Source organism: Pempheris klunzingeri, chromosome 20 (genome assembly GCF_042242105.1).
Source record: "Pempheris klunzingeri isolate RE-2024b chromosome 20, fPemKlu1.hap1, whole genome shotgun sequence".
Lineage (NCBI taxonomy): Eukaryota > Metazoa > Chordata > Actinopteri > Acropomatiformes > Pempheridae > Pempheris > Pempheris klunzingeri.
Window position 1 is genome coordinate 6,274,554 of NC_092031.1, and position 5,339 is coordinate 6,279,892.

The 5,339-nt window shown below is 50.8% G+C and overlaps 1 non-coding gene across 1 annotated transcript; it reads left to right on the forward strand.

Annotated features, from left to right (window-relative positions):
• The first annotated feature begins 4,940 nt into the window (after positions 1 to 4,940).
• On the forward strand, positions 4,941 to 5,057 carry LOC139220455 (U5 spliceosomal RNA). Its single transcript, XR_011585803.1, has one exon. It is a non-coding gene; the product is annotated as a U5 spliceosomal RNA (small nuclear RNA).
• Positions 5,058 to 5,339: the final 282 nt, after the last annotated feature.

Genomic DNA, 5,339 nt, shown 5'->3' on the forward strand with positions numbered 1-5,339 from the left:
CGCTCCCAAAACGGCCATTTCCTTGACCCCGGGGTCAGCGTTTTTGGCCAATCCCCCCTCCTCCACTGTTTTGGCTGCCACTTGTTTTCTGGCCGACTTACCACATTAAAAGTGATCAGTAACTGTTTCCCAGCAGGTCTGGAGGTGGATGAGGCAAAAAAGAGGCAGTTTTGCGTCCGCTCCCAAAACGGCCATTTCCTTGACCCCGGGGTCAGCGTTTTTGGCCAATCCCCCCTCCTCCACTGTTTTGGCTGCCACTTGTTTTCTGGCCGACTTACCACATTAAAAGTGATCAGTAACTGTTTCCCAGCAGGTCTGGAGGTGGATGAGGCGAAAAAGAGGCAGTTTTGCGTCCGCTCCCAAAACGGCCATTTCCTTGACCCCGGGGTCAGCGTTTTTGGCCAATCCCCCCTCCTCCACTGTTTTGGCTGCCACTTGTTTTCTGGCCGACTTACCACATTAAAAGTGATCAGTAACTGTTTCCCAGCAGGTCTGGAGGTGGATGAGGCGAAAAAGAGGCAGTTTTGCGTCCGCTCCCAAAACGGCCATTTCCTTGACCCCGGGGTCAGCGTTTTTGGCCAATCCCCCCTCCTCCACTGTTTTGGCTGCCACTTGTTTTCTGGCCGACTTACCACATTAAAAGTGATCAGTAACTGTTTCCCAGCAGGTCTGGAGGTGGATGAGGCAAAAAAGAGGCAGTTTTGCGTCCGCTCCCAAAACGGCCATTTCCTTGACCCCGGGGTCAGCGTTTTTGGCCAATCCCCCCTCCTCCACTGTTTGGGCTGCCACTTGTTTTCAGGCCGACTTACCACATTAAAAGTGATCAGTAACTGTTTCCCAGCAGGTCTGGAGGTGGATGAGGCAAAAAAGAGGCAGTTTTGCGTCCGCTCCCAAAACGGCCATTTCCTTGACCCCGGGGTCAGCGTTTTTGGCCAATCCCCCCTCCTCCACTGTTTTGGCTGCCACTTGTTTTCTGGCCGACTTACCACATTAAAAGTGATCAGTAACTGTTTCCCAGCAGGTCTGGAGGTGGATGAGGCAAAAAAGAGGCAGTTTTGCGTCCGCTCCCAAAACGGCCATTTCCTTGACCCCGGGGTCAGCGTTTTTGGCCAATCCCCCCTCCTCCACTGTTTTGGCTGCCACTTGTTTTCTGGCCGACTTACCACATTAAAAGTGATCAGTAACTGTTTCCCAGCAGGTCTGGAGGTGGATGAGGCAAAAAAGAGGCAGTTTTGCGTCCGCTCCCAAAACGGCCATTTCCTTGACCCCGGGGTCAGCGTTTTTGGCCAATCCCCCCTCCTCCACTGTTTTGGCTGCCACTTGTTTTCTGGCCGACTTACCACATTAAAAGTGATCAGTAACTGTTTCCCAGCAGGTCTGGAGGTGGATGAGGCGAAAAAGAGGCAGTTTTGCGTCCGCTCCCAAAACGGCCATTTCCTTGACCCCGGGGTCAGCGTTTTTGGCCAATCCCCCCTCCTCCACTGTTTTGGCTGCCACTTGTTTTCTGGCCGACTTACCACATTAAAAGTGATCAGTAACTGTTTCCCAGCAGGTCTGGAGGTGGATGAGGCAAAAAAGAGGCAGTTTTGCGTCCGCTCCCAAAACGGCCATTTCCTTGACCCCGGGGTCAGCGTTTTTGGCCAATCCCCCCTCCTCCACTGTTTTGGCTGCCACTTGTTTTCTGGCCGACTTACCACATTAAAAGTGATCAGTAACTGTTTCCCAGCAGGTCTGGAGGTGGATGAGGCAAAAAAGAGGCAGTTTTGCGTCCGCTCCCAAAACGGCCATTTCCTTGACCCCGGGGTCAGCGTTTTTGGCCAATCCCCCCTCCTCCACTGTTTTGGCTGCCACTTGTTTTCTGGCCGACTTACCACATTAAAAGTGATCAGTAACTGTTTCCCAGCAGGTCTGGAGGTGGATGAGGCAAAAAAGAGGCAGTTTTGCGTCCGCTCCCAAAACGGCCATTTCCTTGACCCCGGGGTCAGCGTTTTTGGCCAATCCCCCCTCCTCCACTGTTTTGGCTGCCACTTGTTTTCTGGCCGACTTACCACATTAAAAGTGATCAGTAACTGTTTCCCAGCAGGTCTGGAGGTGGATGAGGCAAAAAAGAGGCAGTTTTGCGTCCGCTCCCAAAACGGCCATTTCCTTGACCCCGGGGTCAGCGTTTTTGGCCAATCCCCCCTCCTCCACTGTTTTGGCTGCCACTTGTTTTCTGGCCGACTTACCACATTAAAAGTGATCAGTAACTGTTTCCCAGCAGGTCTGGAGGTGGATGACGCAAAAAAGAGGCAGTTTTGCGTCCGCTCCCAAAACGGCCATTTCCTTGACCCCGGGGTCAGCGTTTTTGGCCAATCCCCCCTCCTCCACTGTTTTGGCTGCCACTTGTTTTCTGGCCGACTTACCACATTAAAAGTGATCAGTAACTGTTTCCCAGCAGGTCTGGAGGTGGATGAGGCAAAAAAGAGGCAGTTTTGCGTCCGCTCCCAAAACGGCCATTTCCTTGACCCCGGGGTCAGCGTTTTTGGCCAATCCCCCCTCCTCCACTGTTTTGGCTGCCACTTGTTTTCTGGCCGACTTACCACATTAAAAGTGATCAGTAACTGTTTCCCAGCAGGTCTGGAGGTGGATGAGGCAAAAAAGAGGCAGTTTTGCGTCCGCTCCCAAAACGGCCATTTCCTTGACCCCGGGGTCAGCGTTTTTGGCCAATCCCCCCTCCTCCACTGTTTTGGCTGCCACTTGTTTTCTGGCCGACTTACCACATTAAAAGTGATCAGTAACTGTTTCCCAGCAGGTCTGGAGGTGGATGAGGCGAAAAAGAGGCAGTTTTGCGTCCGCTCCCAAAACGGCCATTTCCTTGACCCCGGGGGTCAGCGTTTTTGGCCAATCCCCCCTCCTCCACTGTTTTGGCTGCCACTTGTTTTCTGGCCGACTTACCACATTAAAAGTGATCAGTAACTGTTTCCCAGCAGGTCTGGAGGTGGATGAGGCGAAAAAGAGGCAGTTTTGCGTCCGCTCCCAAAACGGCCATTTCCTTGACCCCGGGGTCAGCGTTTTTGGCCAATCCCCCCTCCTCCACTGTTTTGGCTGCCACTTGTTTTCTGGCCGACTTACCACATTAAAAGTGATCAGTAACTGTTTCCCAGCAGGTCTGGAGGTGGATGAGGCGAAAAAGAGGCAGTTTTGCGTCCGCTCCCAAAACGGCCATTTCCTTGACCCCGGGGTCAGCGTTTTTGGCCAATCCCCCCTCCTCCACTGTTTTGGCTGCCACTTGTTTTCTGGCCGACTTACCACATTAAAAGTGATCAGTAACTGTTTCCCAGCAGGTCTGGAGGTGGATGAGGCAAAAAAGAGGCAGTTTTGCGTCCGCTCCCAAAACGGCCATTTCCTTGACCCCGGGGTCAGCGTTTTTGGCCAATCCCCCCTCCTCCACTGTTTTGGCTGCCACTTGTTTTCTGGCCGACTTACCACATTAAAAGTGATCAGTAACTGTTTCCCAGCAGGTCTGGAGGTGGATGAGGCAAAAAAGAGGCAGTTTTGCGTCCGCTCCCAAAACGGCCATTTCCTTGACCCCGGGGTCAGCGTTTTTGGCCAATCCCCCCTCCTCCACTGTTTTGGCTGCCACTTGTTTTCTGGCCGACTTACCACATTAAAAGTGATCAGTAACTGTTTCCCAGCAGGTCTGGAGGTGGATGAGGCGAAAAAGAGGCAGTTTTGCGTCCGCTCCCAAAACGGCCATTTCCTTGACCCCGGGGTCAGCGTTTTTGGCCAATCCCCCCTCCTCCACTGTTTTGGCTGCCACTTGTTTTCTGGCCGACTTACCACATTAAAAGTGATCAGTAACTGTTTCCCAGCAGGTCTGGAGGTGGATGAGGCAAAAAAGAGGCAGTTTTGCGTCCGCTCCCAAAACGGCCATTTCCTTGACCCCGGGGTCAGCGTTTTTGGCCAATCCCCCCTCCTCCACTGTTTTGGCTGCCACTTGTTTTCTGGCCGACTTACCACATTAAAAGTGATCAGTAACTGTTTCCCAGCAGGTCTGGAGGTGGATGAGGCAAAAAAGAGGCAGTTTTGCGTCCGCTCCCAAAACGGCCATTTCCTTGACCCCGGGGTCAGCGTTTTTGGCCAATCCCCCCTCCTCCACTGTTTTGGCTGCCACTTGTTTTCTGGCCGACTTACCACATTAAAAGTGATCAGTAACTGTTTCCCAGCAGGTCTGGAGGTGGATGAGGCAAAAAAGAGGCAGTTTTGCGTCCGCTCCCAAAACGGCCATTTCCTTGACCCCGGGGTCAGCGTTTTTGGCCAATCCCCCCTCCTCCACTGTTTTGGCTGCCACTTGTTTTCTGGCCGACTTACCACATTAAAAGTGATCAGTAACTGTTTCCCAGCAGGTCTGGAGGTGGATGAGGCAAAAAAGAGGCAGTTTTGCGTCCGCTCCCAAAACGGCCATTTCCTTGACCCCGGGGTCAGCGTTTTTGGCCAATCCCCCCTCCTCCACTGTTTTGGCTGCCACTTGTTTTCTGGCCGACTTACCACATTAAAAGTGATCAGTAACTGTTTCCCAGCAGGTCTGGAGGTGGATGAGGCAAAAAAGAGGCAGTTTTGCGTCCGCTCCCAAAACGGCCATTTCCTTGACCCCGGGGTCAGCGTTTTTGGCCAATCCCCCCTCCTCCACTGTTTTGGCTGCCACTTGTTTTCTGGCCGACTTACCACATTAACCTTTTGATGCACAACATATGCACACCCCTCCTAATACACAACATGTGTCCAAAATGACCCACATTCATTTTCTATGTGATTTCATGCTGGGTGAGTGTCTCTTTGCTGTATCTTTTGAAATCAATTCATTTTATGATTGAATATTCCAAGTATTTGAGCATTTGAGTTTTTGAGTAATACAGGTCATTATTATCAATTTTCCTTTCTTATTTTATGAACAAAAATAGGTTTTTGTATTTTTACATCAAATCGTACAAATCTTTCGCCTTTTACTAAAGATTTCCGTGGAAAGGATCAACAAGAGTTGAACTCAATTTTTTGATGCCCTGTGTCACTGCAGGGCTTTCTGTTGTGTTTAATGTAACTTTCCAAGACAATACTGTCCTTCACACAGTGGACACGTGTGTAGTTCACTGCACGTCTTTGCGCACAGATCTGTTTGACACATGCCGCTGCTGCGCAATCTTCCTCCTTTTGTTTATTCTTAATAATAATAGCACACATTACTTCTCTGCAGCACTAAAACTTAACAAAACTGTTAAGATAGAATTAATGTTGTGATCAAAGTATCACAGTGAAATAGTGTAAAGTTCACACTTATCAGCTCTGCTAACGAGTCCACATCA